Source organism: Lepidochelys kempii, chromosome 2, assembly GCF_965140265.1.
Source record: "Lepidochelys kempii isolate rLepKem1 chromosome 2, rLepKem1.hap2, whole genome shotgun sequence".
NCBI lineage: Eukaryota > Metazoa > Chordata > Testudines > Cheloniidae > Lepidochelys > Lepidochelys kempii.
Window position 1 is genome coordinate 184,836,742 of NC_133257.1, and position 21,342 is coordinate 184,858,083.

A 21,342-nucleotide genomic window follows, 5' to 3' on the forward strand; every position below is an offset into this window, starting at 1 on the left:
TTCCATGGGAGAAGAAGTTGTCCAACTAGCTCCATTGCCAATATCTTCAGCTTGCCCCCAACAACCCCAACAATGCAGGTATGTGCTGTCAAGTGATATGTCACAAAATAAGTGTCAGAGTAAAACATAGTTAACTTAGTATCAAAATAAGCAGATCTCAGACTACTGCACCGATTCTTTTCATGTTTAATTCAATAAAATGCAGTTTATCTGAAGCAACTACAGAATGATCACCAGTCTATCAAAGAATCGAGGGACCCTGGCAAAAAAATTGAAGGCCATCTTGCTTCAGAGTACCTATGGCCGTGAACATGTGGCATGTAGACACAAACGAAGTTGAGCACCAACCATGCCAGCAGCTGGTTATAAAGTTGGCTAAAAGTTGTAGTCTGTAGTAAATAGAGCTGCTTGATTTTTTTTAATCAAAAAATTTTTAAATGAAAAATGGGACCAAAATGAAAAATTTCAAAAATACTGGTTTTCACTCAAATATATGATTCCCCTTGTAACTCAGCAGTACTATAAATGTTCAAGTGGATATCTAGAAAGTGAATTGACATTTCTAAATCTCCATTATAGGTATAACAAGACTGTAGGAAGTAAAGAAAATGACAATAAGATAGACCACCTTCTGCCTCCAATTAAAATGAAGACCTGACAGCCAATTACTAGTGCATATCTATCTGCAGCTACCCTGAAGAGATGGTATTAATAAGTGCCCTGGTACTGTTGCCTAATTAGAAGGAGAGTTAAAGTTATAATTTCTTGCTTTGAGCCATTGCAACAATCTGTCATAGGCAACAGAGAAAGTGAGAGTCAGAAGTAATATTTCTTTAATTTAATATTCAGAAAATTTCATTTTCTAGCCACCAGCATATATATTTTTCTCTAAAGAGTGAGGGAGAAATCGAAGGGAAAGGAGATAGCCCTAAGAAGCCACAGTTTAAAACAATGGCTTCCAGATTTTGGAAAGCTGAGCCCTCTTCAAGAAAAATGAAGCCCATCATGTCCCCAAGCAATCCTGCCAGGTGATGCTAAAGGACAACCCATCTTAATTTACACACCTTCGAAAACTCACATGCCCCACACTTGAGCAATGGCTGATCTAAAATATATATTTCTTTTGAGCCCTGGATGGTTTCCAAGTTGCTGAGTTTTAGTTCCCTTGGCTCTGACGAGTGAGACGCTCTTGGCTGAAACATCTCTGCTAATTCTATTTTAAATGTTCTGTAGGGATTTCAGACAAGCCTTTTACCTCCCCGCTGTTGTTTCTAAAGGTCCCTTTACCCCGAACTCAAGATGGAATGCAAGATGAGGGATTCAGTTTGTTCACTCTGGTAGAGCGCCAGAGAGGGAGGGCTCCCTGCTCCATTTCTATCCCCACCTTCTCCTTTTGTTCGCGCACCAGTAGGGGAGCACCAGAATCTGGCCTCTTACATGCAGAGGTCAGATCTGAAATTCAGTCATCTCTAGGGCACAATCTTAGCAGCACAAACCAATACTACATAACTGCTCAGGACATTTCTATTAATAATACCTTGCCTGCCCCTAAGCTGGTGTAAACTGGCATGGCTCCTTGGACTTTAATGGACTCCAGCTGAAGTTCTAGCCCATTATAGCTAATCAAACTGTAAGGGGAAGTTTAGGTAGGCATAATATTGTTACCCTAACTGGAGTTTAGCCAGGAAAAAACATTGCTTTTGTGAAAAACAACAAGAGATTTGTAATGACCACAAATTGTCAGGGCCTTAGTTTTAAATATTGTTGAACAGACAGCCTTTCCAGCAGCACAGCAATCCCTAATGTTACCCTGGGTCAGTGGCTCAACAGCGATTCTGAGCGAGCGGTACACCTACTGAATCTGCCACTGCCGGCATCACTTTGGGTTTCCCATCTAAGTCGTGACGAGACCCACTCTGACTTAGTTTATTAGATTTTATGAGACCATAGCTTTATGGTGTGTGCATGAATCGAGACAAACTGCCGCAATAGGTTTATGCTGGATTAACTAATAGTGTATTCCAAAAAACTTCTGCCATGCATTATTTATTTACATTGCTAGTGAAAAATGTGCCATAGTAATATCAACAGAGAGCAGCTAGCACATAATATTTACTACCGAACTAGAGTCATTTCAAGTTCTATTCCAATACTTGGAGTGGGAATCTTAGAAATTACTATTAATGTCATCTATTTACAGCATAATCGGAACAAGCATAATTATTCTTAAATGTTATAGTCTAGCTGCATATGCTTAGTGTTAAGTGTGATGAAAGGTAAGACTTTATACATAAATAAGACAGGTTTTTCCCCCCAGCTGCACAATTAAAACAGACTATTGCTTTCATACGTCAGGTGGCAAGAATGTATGTAAACATGTAGTTAAATGGTATGAGTCTCTCTTCCCCCGCTCTCCCTTCAAGATGGGTGATGGGATATATTAAGGTATGCATTCAATTGCCACAGCATAGCTAACCATTTATCTGGTCTCCAGGCTTCCCACAAAAAAGATGATGATTTCTTACGCAAACTCCCTTAAGCCCAATGGCCCTAGAACATTCCCTTGCTGCTCAGCGGGGGAGCCTCTGCTGTACTGCACAAGTTCAGCGGGGAGCTCAGGGTTGCTGCTCATAATAGCGATCCCTGTGCTCCCCAGAGCTTGCCCAATCTTGTTCCCGTTTTTGGAGCAAGATGCTAAAAAGGGGCTGAGGAGCAGATGGGCAAGGCTTTGTTCCTCTCCCTTCCCTTCCCAGTAGCCTGTAGAAGGGGCCAGCCAGGGAGTAGCAAGCCTAAATGGAAAGAAAAGTTTGAACTTCTGCTGTGTGCAAGGAGCAGTGCACAGGGCTGTGGCTTAAAAGTCACAGTCTAACCGTGTGTCACAGGTAGGGTGACCAGACAGCAAGTGTGAAAAATCGAGACGGGGTGGGAGGTAATAGGTGCCTATATCAGACAAAGCCCCAAATATCTGGACTGTCCCTATAAAATTGGGACATCTGGTCACCCTAGCCACAGGCCTCTAACTGGAGCTGCCTGCTTTTAATGGAACCCTTATTAATTTCAATCATGACGCCGCATACTCCACTTTGCTTACACTATCTCCCTTGCTAGGCATTTTGGCCAAGATCTCTTATGTCAGTAGAATCATAGAATCATAGAATCATAGAATATCAGGGTTGGAAGGGACCCCAGAAGGTCATCTAGTCCAACCCCCTGCTCAAAGCAGGACCAATTCCCAGTTAAATCATCCCAGCCAGGGCTTTGTCAAGCCTGACCTTAAAAACCTCCAAGGAAGGAGATTCTACCACCTCCCTAGGTAACGCATTCCAGTGTTTCACCACCCTCTTAGTGAAAAAGTTTTTCCTAATATCCAATCTAAACCTCCCCCACTGCAACTTGAGAATCCTCATTCCCCATTAGCAGTAGAAAATTGAAGCTTTGAAAAAAAGGGAGAGAAAGAAGAAAACAGATTTAAAAAGACAGAACTATCATTTAATAGTAGAATTCAAAACAGTTTGTGTGTGTGTGACCCCACTCTAGGCACCATGACACTTTATGAAAACTAGCATCCAGTATCAGGCTTGATTCTGCCAACTCACTGAGCTTGTCCAGTATAGTCTTTTCTCTGGAGATGTGCCTTCAATTTCTGATTATAGAAGGTCACTAATGAAATGGAGTTCAATGTCTTCTAATAGACAACATGGGGTTAAAATGCCTAAGCCCTGTCTGAGTTACAGCTTTCAGTGATGCCACCATAGGTGGGACTGGGACTGTTGGGAATTGGGAGTCAGAAAAATTCTAGTGTTGACAAGGCCCTGGAGCCTATGGTCACAACTTCATCATTCAGCCAGATAAGGTGCTAAAGAGTAAGTCAAGGTGTGGCATCTGCAAAAAGCACCCCAACTTTCCAGAGTTCATAGCCCTGGCTTACCTGGTATCAGGAGCAAGGGCCTCAGCTAGCTTAATGCCCAGACAATCTAACGAGCACAGCTGGGCTCCAGTTTAGCCACCTCTCTGGGCTGGTGGACTCAGCAGACCTGCTCTTAAGACCAGTAGTAGCAGGATGCAGGTTATTCACAGCATTTGCTCATAGCTGCAATAGTTCCTTGTACCTGTCTTGGACTCAACCCTGCTCCTGCCTGGCCTCACTTCATGCAACCTGGTTCTGACCCTGGGCTCTGACTCCTGGCTCTGATTGTGAGCTCTTACATTTGACCTTTGATTCTAGTTCTGATCCTAGGTACTGGCTCCTGACTCCAGCTGTGACTCTTGGTTCTGGCACCAGGCCTCTAACTCCAGCTTTGACCCTAGGCTTTAATTCCTGGCTACTGACTTCTGTTCTAACTACTAGGAATGACTGCCTACATCCTGGTCACTGGAAGGCATGGATTTCATAGATACACACCCTGAAATTCACAGAATCTGGAAGGGACCTCGAGAGGTCATCTAGTCCAATCCCCTGGAAATTGATCCATTTCAAGGCAGCATAATTGTGTTAGCCATATATAGTTTGTTTCTGAGTGTTTAAAGGTATTAATCATTTATGTGAACTTTGGTTTATAGTTCTTTAAGATGCATTGACATTGATAGAACTTGTGTGTGTGTGACAGAGAGAGAGAGAGAGAGAGAGAGAGAACATGTGCTCTCATACAGAAATACTTGTGGTTAGGATGACTGAATGATCCAGAGGTCAGAGAGAAAATGCACTTGGAAAGCATTGCTGATGGATGCTCATGCTGTTGTGAGTGATTTGCTTTGGAGGAGGCCAAGACGCTTCTGTTGTGAATTCAGCTTAAGAAGGTCACTTCTACAAAGACACCGCACAGGAGGGGAATGGCAAAGTGATTAAAAGCAGCAGAACTCACAGTTCAGCAGTTAGCTAGTGTTAGGGAATTTTCCCTTGTAGACTTCAATACAGCTGCTCTAAGGAAGCGAAACGGAAAAAATGAGGAACTCAGTATTATGACTCATGAGCCCTGAGGTATGTATTTTCATCCTCTCAAAGTTTTCGTTTTAACTTTTTATTTGTAACTTTTATATAAAAAAATACAAAAATAGTAGAATTCAGATACTGCATTTTTTTTTGGCCTGGAAATATTTTCAAATAAACTTACCTCTAAATAACGAGTTGTCAAGGTTCCTTCCCCACTCTGAACTCTAGGGTGCAGATATGGGGACCTGCATGAAAGACCCCCTAAGCTTATTCTTACCAGTTTAGGTTAAAAACTTCCTCAAGGTACAAACTTTGCCTTGTCCTTGAACCCTGTGCTGCCACCACCAAGCGTGTTAAACAAAGAACAGAGAAAGAGCCCACTTGGAGACGTCTTCCCCCTAAAATATCCCCCCAAGCCCTACACCCCCTTTCCTGGGGAAGGCTTGATAAAAATCCTCACCAATTTGCATAGGTGAACACAGACCCAAACCCTTGGATCTCAAGAACCTGATTGCTTTTTCATTGTTCTTAAAAGAAGAATTTTAATTAAAGAAAAAGTAAAATAATTGCCTCTGTAAAAATCTGGATGGTAAATACCTTACAGGGTAATCAGATTCAAAACACAGAGAATCCCTCTAGGCAAAACCTTAAGTTACAAAAAACACAAAAACAGGAATATACATTCCATTCAGCACAGCTTATTTACCAGCCATTTAAACAAAAGAAAATCTAACGCATTTCTAGCTAGATTGCTTACTAACTTTTTACAGGAGTTCTGAAGAGCATTCCTGATCTGGTCTCGGCAAAAGCATCACACAGACAGACAGACAGACAGACCCTTTGTTCCCCACCCGCCTCCAGCTTTGAAAGTATCTGGTCTCCTCATTGGTCATTTTGGTCAGGTGCCAGTGAGGTTATGTTAGCTTCTTAACCCTGTACAGGTGAATGGGGTTTTGCCTCTGGCCAGGAGGGATTTTTATAGTTCTGTACACAGAAAGGTGGTTACCCTTCCCTTTATATTTATGACACGAGTAATTCTAGTGAAGTGCTTAAGAAACTAGCTCTGGCAGCACACTTGCCAAGCAAGCCAAATGGTTGGCTTTGGAACATCTCCCTTACGGGGGAGAGAGAACTAAGTATGTTACTAACAAAGGGCTACATTGTCACAGACCTTACTCAGCTGCACATGGGGATAAAGGGGAGTAAGGAATGCACCTTGCTGCCCTGATCAGCTCTAGTCAGATTGTGACTCTGGAGGTGGTGAGGAGAACAAAGGTACTTGTCCAATTCTCCCTGTTGTGAACAAGAGTGAAAGAGGGACACAGAGTGGGAGGAGCTCTGGTTTGCCCCACTCTCAATTCACCAGCGTTGATCTGCAGCACAGCAGAGTGGGTAAACTGCACCACTGAAATGGTGAAGTAATGAACTCTGTCCCTCATAGAAAAGCAGAATCACAATTAGTTCTCTGATCTGCTCCTTACTCAGGGCACATTCTAAAGTTACAGTGTAGCTATAAGACCCAAATTCTGCTCTCTGTTTCTGCAGCTACAGAATCTTAGTTCTGTAAAATCAAGACCTCAGCCTAACACCCCATCTCTGCTAATCCTGTTTTTAACTTATTATACCATTCAGTTAGGAATGGATGACAAAACTCAAAGGGGGAGGGGGAGGGGAAGGGGAAGGAGAAGGTGAGTGGGGAAGAAGGAAAAAAAGAAAGAATTACAGAAACAGCAACTGAGAAGTCACAGTCTAAATTATGTGTAATATAATCTAGTTTTTCTTATCAGATTGCATCTGAGAGTGTTGGTATCTTTCTGTTTTCAGTTTCTCCAGCTATGTATCTGTGGACTTCCTTTGGTCTAGGAAACCCCCTCCCAATGGAGGGGACATATCTCTTTGCCTATATCTGTTGGCTCTTATCTATGAACAAGATCTGCTGAACACTGAGTTTTATATCTTTCTTTCTGGCAAGGGTCAGGAATCTCCTTATTACATAAGTATGATGAATGTTAAGTCATGGTTGGTAGTTCTTCCACACTAGATTTAGGACAGATGTGCAATCTGTCCACCATCTAGAGTTAGATTCCTAAAACTCCTGGCAGCCATCTCTCAAAAATACTGTAAATGTTCACGCTCAAGTTGATCCCAATGAACCTTAAGGAACTTCACCATGTTTCAAGAGATAAAAGAGAAGAGAATCTCCCAAGCACTATGCTTTGTTTAGTAACAAAAAATCATTATTGTTCCAATATGAATCTTTCTCTGACAGCTAGGTCTTGCAGTAGCTGACTAAATGGTTCTGATAGTCTCTTGACTGGGAATTTTGGCACTGATTTCAAGAGGGGCAGGAGCAAGCCCAATGTCTCATTTCTGAGCACGACCTGATAGGAACATCAGAATTTCCGTAGTAGATCAGACCAATGGTCCAGCTATCCAGAATGTTGCCTCCACCACTGGGTAGTATTAAAAGCTGCAGAGGAAGGTATTGTTATGGCCTAACCTGCCACAGGGAAAAATTCTTCCTAACCCCCATCACTTTAGGTGATTGACTTATTCCCTGAAGTATGAGGGTTAAAACCCTTAAAACTTCTTAATAGTTATCTAATGTGACTATGGATGTTTTCAGAATTCACTGCCAATGCACCCAAGAGGAAGAGACTTAGGGTGCTGATGGTTGGAGACTCCCTTCTGAGGGCAACGGAGGCATCCACCTGCCTACCTGACATGATGTCCCAGGAGGTGTGCTGCATGCTTGATACCCGCATCCAAGACATTACAGAGAAGTTGTTGATGCTCATAAAATCATAGAACCATAAGGTTAGAAGGTCATCTCATCTAACTCTCTCCCCCACTCACCAAGATGCAGGATTTGGAGCTAAACCATCCAAGACAGACGGCTATCCAGTCTCCTTTGAAAATCTCCAGTGAAAGAGCGTAGACAACCTCGATAGGCAGTCTGTTCCATTGTCTGTCTGTTCTTACAGTTAGGAAGTATTTACTGAGATTTCATCTGTGTGTGCTATGCTGTAGTTTGAACCCACTGCCTCCTGTCCTGCCCTCTGTGGCAAAAGAGAACAACTTTTCTCCATCTTTTTTATGGCAGCCTTCCAAGCATTTGAAGACCGCTCTCATCTGAGACTCCTCTTTTCCAAAGTAAACATACCCAGTTCCTTCAGCCTTTGTTCACACAGCTTGCATTCCATCCTTCTCATCATTTTTGTCACTCACCTCTGGATCCTTTCCAGTTTCTCTACATCATTTCTATACATTGGTACCCAAAATTGGACACAGTACTACAGCTGAGGCCTAACCAGCTCTGTCCCTCTGATCGCTACCCTACGCTACTCATCCATGCGGGCACTCATGAGACTGCCAGGTCTGATCCTGAGCAAATCAGCACTGACTACAGGGTTCTGGGAGCTAGGGTGAAGGAGTCAGGGGTGAATGTTGTGTTCTTGTCCATCTTTCCGGTTGAGGGTAATGGCCCAGGCAGGGACATCATCCTGAAGATGAATGCATGGCTGCACAAATGGTGTTGATGGGAAGGCTTTGGCTTCTTAAGCATGGGATGCTGTTTTGTGAAGAAGATCTGCTGGGAAGAGATGGGGTCCACCTGACCAAGAAGGAAAAGAGCATCTTCACACGCTGACTTGCCAACTTATTGAAGAGGGCTTTAAACTAGGTTCAATGGGGGCAGGTGACAAAAGTCCACATGTAAGTATTTTAAAAGGTGACTTTCACAGAGGATTAGATGTTGGAAGGGGGGCACTGAAAATTACAGAAGGGTCAAAGAAGCAACAAGAAGGAAATCAGTGGGGAAATCTGATCAACATTTTAGATATCTGTACACAAATGCAAGGAGTATGGGGAATAAACAGGAAGAGCTGAAAGTATTAGTACATAAGCTAAACTAAATCATAATTGGCATCACAGAGACATACGGAGATAAGTCACGTGACTGAATTAGTGGCATAGAGGGGTATATCTTGTTCAGAAAGGACAGTCGGGGGGAAAATGGAGGAGGGGTTGCATTATACATAAAGGATATATATATATGCTTTTTCTCAGGGCCAGAAGGATATAGGAGGAAGACCAGCTGAGAGTCTCTGGATAAAGATACAAGGGCTAAAAATAGGTGTGATGTCATGGTGGGGATCTACTATGGACCACAAAATCAGTAAGAGGAAGTAAATGTGGCATTTCTAAAAGAAATATAGAAAACACCTGACTACCCAGACGTCTGTTGGGAAAGTAATATGGCAAAACACAAAATTTCCAATAAGTTTTTGGGAATGTATTGGGGACAACATTTTGTTCCAGAAAGTAACCCGGGGAACAGCCATTTTAGTCTCGATTCTGACCAACAGTGAGTAATTGGTATCAAATCTTAAGGTGAAAGGCAATTTGGGTGACAGTGATCATGAAATGATGATTTCATGATTCTATGGAAAGGAAGGAAGGAGGGAGAGCAGCAGAATAAGGATAATAGACTTCAAAAAAGCAGACTTTAACAAACTCAGAAATCTGGTAGGTAAGGTCCCATGAGAAGAAAATCTAAGGGAAAATAGAGTTCAGGCCAGCTGGCAGTTCCTCAGCATTAAAGGCACAACTGCAAACTATTCAGATGCAGAGGAAAGACAGGAAAGAACAGTAAAAGGTCAACGTGGCTTCATCAGGAGCTCCTTGGTGACCTGAAAATCGAAAAGGAATATTACAAAAAGTGGAAACACAGTGAAATTGCTAAGGAGGAGTACAAAACAACAGCACAAGTATGCAGGGACAAAATCAGAAAGGCTAAGGCACAACATGAGTTACACCTGCAAGGGACATAAAAGGCAATAAGAAAAGGTTCTTTAAATACATTAGAAACAAGAGAGATGAAGGAAAGTGAAAAATCCTCTATTTAGCAGGGAAGGAGAACTAACAACTAAAGACATCAAGAAGATAGGCTTAATGCCTGTTTTGCTTCAGTCTTCACTAAAATGGTTAATGGTGACCAGACACACAACACTATTGATATTAACAACCAGGGGGAAGGAATGCAAGCCTAAACAGGAAAAGAACAGGTTAACAAATATTTAAATAAGTTAGATATATTAAAGTCAGCAGAGCCCAATGAACTTCATCCTAGGGTACCTAAGGAACTAGCTGAAGCCATTTTGGAGCTGTTAGCAATTATCTTTGAGAAATCATGGAAGATGGGAGAGGTCCCAGAAGAGTGGAGAAGGACAAATATAGACTCTATCTTTAAAAAAATGGAAAAAGGAGGACCCCAGGAGTTATAGACCAGTCAATCTAACTTCAATATCTGGAAAGATTCTGGAGCAAATGATTAAACAGTCAAGTTGTAAACACCTGGAGGATGATAGGGTTATAAGGAATAGCATTATGGATTTGTCAAGAATAAATCATGCCAAACCAACTTAATTTCCTTGTTTGATAGAATTACTGACTAAGGGGAATGGGGTGGGCAGGGGGAGGGGAACAGTAGACGTGATATACCCTGATTTTAGTAAGACTTTTGACACATTTCTGCATGACACTCCTGTAAGCAAACTAGGGAAATGTGGTCCACATGAAATCACTATAAGGTGGCTACACAACTGGTTGAAAGACGGTACTCAAAAGAGTAGTTATCAATGGCTTGCTGTCAGATTAGGTGAGAGTATCTAGTGGAGTCTGCCAGAGGTCACCCCTGGCTCCCGTACTATTCAATATTTTCATTACTGACTCAGATAATAGAATAGAAAATATGCTTATAAAATTTGCTGAGGACACCAAGCTGGAAGGGGACACCAGCAGTTTGAAGGACAGGTTTAAAATTCAAAATGACCTTGACAAATTGGAGAATTGGTCTGAAATTAACTAGATGAAATTCAATAAAGACAAGTATAAAGTACTTTCAAAATCAAATGGTCACCTACAAAATGGGGAATAACTATCTAGGTGGTAGTACTGCTGAAAAGGATCTGGGGATTATAGTGAACTACAAACGGAATGAGTTGTCACTATGATACAACTGCAAAAAAGGCTAATATGATTCAGGGGTGCATTAATAGAAGTGCTTTACGTAAGGCAGAGGAGGTAAGTGTCCAACTCTACTTGGTGCTGGTGTCCAATTCAGAGTACCACAATTTAGGAAAGATGTGAACAAATTGGAGTCCAGAGGAAAGCAACAAAAATGATGAAATGTTTAGAAAACCTGGCCTATGAGGAAAAGTTTAAAAAAACTGGGCATGTTAAGTCTTGAGAAAAGATGAATGAGAGGGGACCTGGTAATAGTCTTCCTATATGTTAAGGGCTGTTACAAAGAGGACAGTGATCAATTATTCTCCATGTCCATTGAAGGTAGACCAAGTAATAATGGGTGTAATCTGCAGCAAGAGAGATTTAGGTTAGATATTAGGAAAAACTTTCTAACTGTAAGTGTCGTTAAGATCTGGAATAGGCTTCTAAGGGAGCTTGTGGAGTCCCCATCATTGGAAGCTTTAAAAAAGAAGTTGGAAAAACACCTGTCAGGGATGTTGTAGGTTTACTTGGTCCTGCCACAGCACAGGGGGCTGGACTTGATGACTTCTCGAGGTCCTTTCCAACCCCACATTTCTATGATTCTGTGATTATCCAGTGAGTATGTGGCTTTGATATTTTTTGACAATTATTTTTGCATATTAATTTTACATCAAATAAAAAGAATTCCATTTTATGAGTTTTAAATTTTGTTGCCTTTCAGTTTCACTGGAAAGATAATGCAGCATTTCTATTGATCTGTATCAGGAGTAGAGTGTGTACTTAAACAGAGATATGGCCACAACAGATTATAATCCAGAAAACTATTAGGCAAGTATGAATGAGTTTATGGAGGAGATGGTATGATGGGATAACATGGTTTTGGTAATTAAATATTCATGGTAAATAGGCCCAATGGCCTGTGATGGGATATTAGATGGGGTGGGATCTGAGTTACCCAGGAAAGAATTTTCTGTAGAATCTGGCTGGTAAATCTTGCCCATATGCTCAGGGTTTAGCTGATCACCATATTTGGGGTCGGGAACAAATTTTCCTCCAGGGCAGATTGGAAGAGGCCCTGGAGGTTTTTCGCCTTCCTCTGTAGCATGGGGCATGGTTCACTTGCTGGAGGATTCTCTGCTCCTTGAAGTCTTTAAATCACAATTTGAGGACTTCAATAGCTCAGACATAGGTGAGAGGTTTTTTGCAGGAGTGGTAGGTGAAATTCTGTGGCCTGCGTTGTGCAGGAGGTCGGACTAGATGATCATAATGTTCTCTTCTGACCTAAATATCTATGAATCTGTGAGTCCACTACTAATTGGTCTCAGCACTGATTTTCCTTCTTTTTATAACTATTCATCTGGTTGATACAGATTTTTATTTATTAGCATGGTACCTTGGTGTACTGTTAATGCAAAGAGACATCACACCCAAAGAGGCAGAAAGACAGACACAAATTACAGAGAAAGACAGAAAGATGAAACACTGGGAAATGGACAGAGATCTTTTTTAGTTTAAAAAAAGTCAAGCAAACTAATGAAAAATAAATCTCTATGCCAACAGTTCCACATAAAAATCACGTTATTAGTGTGACAGAGTCGGGCCAGATGGCTATAGGAGAGTAATAGAAGGCAGATATATTAGCCCCAGGCTAAGTAGGTCTCTTTTCCCTGGGTAAGGTAACAGGGAAGGTTCCAGAACAATCAGGAACCTTCTGCAGATAGTTAAGACAGGCTAATTAGAACACCTGCAGCCAATCAAGAAGCTGCTAGAATCAATTAAGGAAGGCTAATCAGGGCACCTTTTAAAAGGAGCTCACTTCTTTTTTGTGGTGCGTGTGTAAGGAGCTGAGAGCAAGAGGCTGAGAGGGAGAACGTGGACTGCTGGAGGACTGAGGAGTACAAGCATTATCAGACACCAGGAGGAAGGTCCTAGGGTGAGGATAAAGAAGGTGCTGGGAGGAGGCCATAGGAAAGTAGCCCAGGGAGTTGTAGCTGTCACACAGCTGTTCCAGGAGGCACTCTAGACAGCTGCATTCCACAGGGCCTTGGGCTGGAACCCGGAGTAGAGGGCGGGCCCAGGTTCCCCCCAAATCCTCCCAATTCCTGGTTAGACACAGGAGGAGTCGACCCAGACTGTGAATTCAGAAAAACAGCCAAGCGAGGGCTGCCATGAAGCTCCAAGGCGAGCAAATCCGCCAATAAGCACAAGACCCACCAAGGTAAAGCAGGAACTTTGTCACATTAGGTATTATACAAGGGTTGCAACAGACACCTGCAATTACAGAGCTGTGCATACTGCATGGGCTGCAGGGATCTTTTTAAAAAAAATGAGTGCGTTATTTTTGGATGGATTTTATGCATAATTTAGTACAAAAGCTATTTTTATACAAATAGAACTAGAAATGTACCTGCAGAAACCAAAATGAGAGTAAGAGTCCCTCTCACAGGGTTCTGTACAAAGAGCCACAGGAGAGTATTTCAACTCAGCTATTTAAAGGGAAAGTTACCCTTTGACACTGAAGACATTGTACCAAAGAGCTGGAAAATAGCTGTTTCCACGGTTAGGAGGAGAACAGGTGGAACACAGAGAATGCTTGCAAACTAACTGCTCAGGTACTCACAGGATAACAATGTAATGTTGCTTAGTCCTTTGCATATTAAACATTCAGACATTGACATATGCCACCATAGACTAATTGTTAAAAGGATAAGACCTCACAAAAGAGGATTGCAGGTGCAAAACTTGGCACTGGAAATAAAACATATTTTCCAAGACATCGAAGTGCACCATGTATGGGAAAGAACTCAGAAAATCTTTTTTAAAAATGTGGCATGTAAGAAGGGTGTAAAGAAAAAGCAAAGCAAATTACAATAGCAGCTATAACTGGAACAAACATTCTACATCTAGGACAACCAAGCCTGAGTGCAACTCATCAGCTGATGGTTCAGTTCTGATGGTTCTTGTACATAGCCATGACGGTAAAACCCACCCTGCATGTTCTCACAACAACTCACAAAGAGGTACGTCCAACTTGCTTTAACCATGTGTAAGCAGCGTCTGAATGAACTCTCCCCTGACAGCTAGCTGGGAGACGGAGAGACTTCAGGAGTAAACTGTATTTAGATGAACATACCTACTCTGTTTAGATATCCAGCAGATAGAGTGGTGTTGCTCAAAGTGATCAACTTTGGCTGGTGTTGGGTTACAAATCATTTTAATACTGAATGCAGGGGTAGTGAAATGTTGTTATCAATGTTGTTGCCTTTATTGTATGAATAAAGGGGAGCAGAACTGTGCTTAACCTGTCCCAAATGAGAGGGTTACCCTCCTCTGAAAGGACCTCATTAAGCCAAGGGCTCAAATACCAGAGCCCCTGTGAAAATAAGAGGGGTGGGGAAAGGTGTCCCAGCCAGGAGGTGTGGACTCACCCTAAGGGTGTTATTTTAAATGCTTAAATGACAGCTGAAATCGCTTGTGGCAGGACAGCATTTCTGTCCAGCCTGCTAAAAACTGAAAATCACTAAGCCGACAATCACTAAGAGTCTGACCTGCAGAGGTCACAGCAGAGAGGCAGGCGGCGGCAGACGATAACTGACAGTCAGCCGGCGGGAGCGGTGAGCAGTCAGCCAGTGGAAGCAGAACGAATGGCTGGTGGAGCGGCCAGTGGAGAGGAACGAGTGGCTGGCGGGGCACCCAGCCAGAGCAAGTGCTCAGACGGTGGAGCAAGCAAGGTGCCTTCTTCTCTGGATGGGAGATGAACTGACACAGATGCACCTCTGAACCCTAGGTCCTCACTGATCAGAGACAATCACTGTGCGTGGTGAGGGGCACAGAAAAGGAACTTTTGGGTGTAGAACCCAAGAACATGAGGCAGAAGACGCACTCTGGAGTGGGTGTCCTGCTCAGTTTTATGATTATGAATCTTGCTTGTGGCATTTTCCCGAATTAATGTTGGGTGACTTCCCTCCTTTCATTAAACGTTTCTTTCCTATGCTCAGACTCTGTGCTTGCAAGTGCAGAGTCACCCAGGGGAGGTGTGTAATTTTGCCAGTTCACTGGGTGAGGGCTCGAGCTGGTTCTGTGATTATACTGTTGAAAAGGAACTCCTAGATATTGAATTCAGCCCTGGTTGCTGCCGGCCCCACCTGGCAGAAGAGTTACACATGTAAGCAGTCCCACAGGTGAGCAGGATTGGGGCTTCATTTACCAACATTAGTGGTTGGTAGCACAACATGCATGTTTCTAATTATATGAAATAAGAAAAGGAGTACTTGTGGCACCTTAGAGACTAACCAATTTATCTGAGCATAAGCTTTCATGAGCTACAGCTCACTTCATCGGATGCATAAAGTGGAAAATGCAGTGAGGATGTTTTATACACACAGACCATGAAAAAATGGGTGTTTATCACTTCAAAAGCTTTTCTCTCCCTCCCACCCCACGCTCCTGCTGGTAATAGCTTATCTAAAGTGATCACTCTCCTTACACTGTGTATGATAACCAAGGTGGGCCATTTCCAGCACAAATCCAGGGTTTAACAAGAATGTCTGAGGAACAGTGAGGCGGGGGTAGGAAAAAACAAGGGGAAATAGGTTACCTTGCATAATGACGTAACCATTCCCAGTCTCTATTCAAGCCTAAGTTAATTGTATCCAATTTGCAAATGAATTCCAATTCAGCAGTCTCTCGCTGGAGTCTGGTTTTGAAGTTTTTCTGTTGTAATATCGCAACTTTCATGTCTGTAATCGCGTGACCAGAGATATTGAAGTGTTCTCCGACTGGTTTATGAATGTTATAATTCTTGACATCTGATTTGTGTCCATTTATTCTTTTACGTAGAGACTGTCCAGTCTGACCAATGTACATGGCAGAGGGGCATTGCTTGCACATGATGGCATATATCACATTGGTAGATGTGCAGGCGAACGAGCCTCTGATGTTATTAGGCCCTGTGATGGTGTCCCCTGAATAGATATGTGGGCACAGTTGGCAACGGGCTTTGTTGCAAGGATAGGTTCCTGGGTTAGTGGTTCTGTTGTGTGGTATGTAGTTGCTGGTGAGTATTTGCTTCAGGTTGGGGGGCTGTCTGTAGGCAAGGACTGGCCTGTCTCCCAAGATTTGTGAGAGATTTGCTCCAACCCCTCAGTCAGAGACAAACACCTACAAGATCTCTATCAAGCATTCTTACAACTACAATACCCATCTGCTGAAGTGAAGAAACAGATTGACAGAACCAGAAGAGTACCCAGAAGTCACCTACTACAGGACAGGCCTAACAAAGAAAATAACAGAATGCCAGTAGCCATCACCTTCAGCCCCCAACTAAAACCTCTCCAACGCATTATCAAGGATCTACAACCTATCCTGAAGGACGACCCATCACTCTCACAAACCAGGTCTCACTCAGTGCCGAATCCTCAGAGCGTGACAGTCTGTTACAGCCCCAGCTAGGGAACATTTCCGTTCAAGTGGTAGCCTCTGATACTTTTAGCTCCGGAGGTCCCTGATTCAGTCCCTGGTGACTTGGCCAAGGTGGTGGCCACTATAAATTGTACAGAAGCAACAGATTTGTCAGCTTCTTCCAGTAACTCATTCTTAATCCTCTGTTTAGTAAATGGCAATTTCTGTCAAGTGAGTGTCAGTTGAGAAAAGGGATAGATCTTAGGCCTGTACAAACAGAGAAAAGAAGATTCTGTGGTTTTGTCTTCCCAGACAGAGAACAATTAAGGAGAGAGACTCTGAACCCAGAATAATAGCATTACAGTTAAGTGCTGGTGTTTTTTTCGGGTATGGAGATTTGACTATCAACTTTAATTAAAGTGCTTCCTCTAAATGCTGTGTAATGCAACTTGACTGAACTGAAGCAGCCAGACATGTCAGACTGAGAATATGAAAAGACTTGATTTTTCAGCAAGCAAAAACTATAATTTAAAATATTGATCTGTTTAAATAGCCTCTTTCCACATTTTGTCATTGGTGTCAGTATAACAAATTAGGAAACTCTGAACCTAAAGGCTCTTCCAGCATACAGATTATTGTTTGACTGTTACTGAATTCTTGCAAAAATCACTTGGTCTGATCCTAATTAATATACAACTCACATATATATGTAAATTGTATATAGCATCTTCTTCCATATTTTGCCCTGAACTCTTAAGCAAGAAGCTGTAAATAAATCTTTATAAAATAACTGTGTAATCTATTTGGTTAGAACAACAATATGTTTTAACAATGATGTAACCGAGTAGGTTTGGATCAAATAAAGAGCTCCCCTCCCCTTACAGCCTCCTGATTAATTCTGGGACCACTTACAGTGCATAATATTGAAGTCCTGCAGAGTCTTTGCAAGATCAGGGTGCTAGAATCAAACCAACCTCAACCTCCCCTCCCACCTTTTTTTTTTGTTATGAAATGTTCAGATGAGGGGATTTTTTATTATTATTATTATTCTTACTTTATTTCCAAGCAGATCTAAAATATCAAGAGAGCGCCTTTTGTGATATTTCCAGCCCAACTTTGTAGACTCAAGAGGTTTGGATAGTTTAGATATGTATCAGAATTTGTGGATGCTTCTTCAAACCGAACCTGACCTCTGACCCTTTGTAGGTTTCACCTCTCAATAGGGAGCTTCATATCAAAGCGTTTGAAGTTACCCAAGATCTGGCAATTTATGAAGTAAACAACTAACTATTGACAAATAAATTAGACCCATGGTGGGCCCCAGCTACCCCAAAGCCTAACTTTGGTACAAAGTGAGCGTCAAGCACACAGCTATGCTTTAACTTCATAGAAGTAATTTAACCCTGGAAAATGCCGGAACATACCCAAGGACAATCTTGTCCATCTACTAGGAAATTAAATTGCAGTCAGCAGTTTAAGTTGGACCACCCTGCTCTATTCTTCCCAGAGTAACTATTTCATCCCAGTTTTCATTGCTTTGGAATACAATAAATGGAAAAAACAAACAAACTTAAGAGTAAAAAAGAAGCAAACTAGCAATCCCCAAATGTGAATTATTTTCTATACCACATCTATATCCACTCAATATAATATCTATCTTCCCTACTTATATGTAGGTTGGCCACTAATGCCTCCCTCAAAATAGCAGACATTCCAGTATTTCCAGAAAAGCGTGGGACTGCTCTTGCCAGAGTGACCTTGCACGTATGGTTTGTGCGAGATCACTCTGCACGGAGGTTGCCATTTTGAAGAACCCACACACATTGTGAGCATGAGGTCATCCTGGCAGGGGCAGAGCCACATGCTCTTCAAAATGGCATCCTCTGTGCATGGTACCAGACAAAACCATGTCCAGTTTTATGTCAGTACTAGGAAAGGGACAAACCATTTAAAAACAGGATTGTACCTGACTTAAAACTATATGAATGGGCTGCCTACTTATATGGTCCCCATCACTATAGTAACTGAGTGCCTCACAATCTTTAAAGTACACCCTCTTCTGACCCAAGGAAGAGCTATTGTCCCCACTTTACAGAGAGAACAAGTGACTTGCCCAGGGTCACACAAAAAGTCTGTGGTGGTGCACGGAATTGAATCCAAGTCTTCGGAGTCCCAGGCTAATACCCTAAGCACTGAACAGTCTTTCTCTCTCTAATATATACATTAAGACAGAGGTGGTACTGACCCTTTGGGGGCCCTAAGCAAGCATATTTTTGGGCTCCTCCCCACAACACATACTTAAAAAAAAGCAAATAGGGGGCTCCTTGAGCTGCTTGGGGCCCTAAGCAATTGCTTGGTCTCCTTACATCTAGTGCCGGCTCTGCAGTAAGATATATATAATAAGAAATATATATAGATAGGTATTTTGCCAGTTTATCTAAATAAAGCTGAGAGACACTATGAGTCGTGTGCTGTGTAACTGAAAAGAGAAGTTGTCTTGATATTTTCCTTATATTCACCTCTAACTATCGAGGACACATCCTGCCTGCTGCAGGAGCAGCTGCCATTTTGTGTCTCACTTCCGATGCAAACATTAGAGTGAATCACTGTGTTCTTTCTCTCTCCCTCCTTCATGTACACTTTGTATTTTCATTTTGTTTTGTTGTTTACCTTAATGTGAAATAAACTATGTGTTTTGTTCTTTGCTTTTGGAGATAAACAGCAATGTGTACAGCAGGTGCACTTAAAGTTCATTCTCACTAAAGTTCATTCTCACTTCAGTGTTTTTACTAGTTCTATCACTATTCTCCATTTTAAGCACAGGGGATTTCTCTGGAACTGTTAATACTGCTAAAAGCAGAAAAAAAATTCAGTGAATTCAATGTATTAAATTAAATATGCCAAATATAATTATTAGAGCTGATCAGGAATTTTCCATCAGAATTATTTTCCAATGGAAAATAGTTTCTGCAAAATCATTTTGATTTAAAAAAAATGATTTTCTGGTGAGAAAAGCTAAATTAAATATTTAGTTTCAGGTTGGTTTGACCTAAATTGGATTTTTTTTTTAAGCAAAATGGTTCATTTGACTCAGTTCAAGAAAAGATTAAACTGTATTTCTGTATAATCACACTGCCTCCTGAGACTTGTAGTGCCCTATCGCCCCCATTGTCTCTTATTACCTGGACTCTCTAGAGGAACAATCTCCCATAGTGCAATGTGGAGAGTCCACTTTGACCAAGCTTGATGCATGGTACGTTTTGGGAATCACGTGACCCTGGGTTTATTATGGGAGTTGCAGTCCAGCCAGGGAGCCTGACCCACAGTGGAGAATGCGGACATCTGGGTTCTGAACTATAACTCCCATAAAACAATGTGTCACACTAAGAAAATGTAGCTTTAAGTTGAATGGACTTGAAATGAAGTGTATTGGGTCAAAACATTTTCATTTCAGTTGAAAATGTTGAAATGAAACATGTAGACATTTCCAAATCCAAATTTTCAGGATTCCTGATCCATAAAAAGTCTTGAAATTTCAACTTTTCATCCCAAGGTGGGACAGAATCAAATGTTGAAATTTCAACATTTCACATGGGATGGAAATTCTGAAATTTGATTCACCCTAAAAAAAAATCAGATGACGTTACCATTCTGTAGTACTTTCAAGCTATCCAGAATGAGCTGCCAGCACCTAATAGGGATGGGCAAAACATCTAGCATCTCCATTAAAATAGCTTAGAGAAACAATTCTCTTTAATCTTTAGGAGCCAAAGCCTGGACTTCACATCTGTGCAAGGCAATAAGAATAATCCCATTACAATCCTGTATGGATAATGGCCAGAGCCTTTGCTTCACTCTCCACTTATTGGCCAGCAAAGCTGAGCTAGTGCAGCAAGTGTCACGATTTGCTGATGGTATGGTCATATCAGGAGATCAGACTGGAACCAGCATATAAGCCAGCAGTGGGGAAGACAATGAGGATCTAGTAGTTGGAAAAAAAGTAGGGAGAAGACAGCAACTGGCATGCTGGGGTGAGAGGGTCAGATTCCCATATTTCATAAATTGTTGCCGAGGTTTAGACGTTTTGTGTTATGAAGGGAAGATGAGTCCAGATTCCTTCTGTGGAGGACAAGAAGCAGGAAGCTTCCTTCCTCAGCTTTGTATAGTGCTTCGGTATAGAGGTCTGAGGATGAATATCCTCAGTGTTCAAAGGTTTAAAGCACACATTAAGTTAGGACAGAAGATGTCCTCTAGGCATCAAAGAAAAACCTCACACAGGGAGGACTGTACTGCATTTAGGAGAAATAATTACTAAAAGCAGAATCTAATTAAGACAAGTCATTTAGAGCATAGAGCCCAAAGCTGGAATTAACTAAGTAAAACACTACGTTCAAGGAGTTTTGGGTTTATGATATGATTCCTCCTTCATCCTATCTCACAGTCAGTGCTATTCTCCTATAATTCTTTTGAACAATAGTGTCCCTGCATGCAGCTCTACACATGTAATTTTGCTATATAATGGTTTTGAAATTCATTTATTAAGTATAATGCACAAGTTTCCATTTCTACATGTCGAGGACTCACGTCCTTCTATTAATGGTAAATTAAATCAGACATTAGTAGAGAAATAATACAAAAGAGTCCACACAAAGCCAGCTTGAGGAATTAAGTAATATTACTTTGCATTTCTGTTTTACTAGCTCCTATTTAATGACCTCAAAGTATGTTGGCAAAGGTTTTCAAAAGTGACTAGTGATTTTGGGTACCTGACCTAAGATACCTTAAAGGAGAAAATGAGGTCTCTTTTTGATGTCTCAACTTGGGCAACCAAAACCACTCAGCATTTTTAGAAATCTTGGCCTTTCTAAATGTTAATCAATTAAAGCTTAATCCCATTGAAGTCAAGGGATCAACCTCTCAGATGACATGAAAGGGGTCAGCCTCATAAATTGCTATTCTTCTTCTGCAGCATCTCCATTACTGGAGATCTGCAACCACAGTAG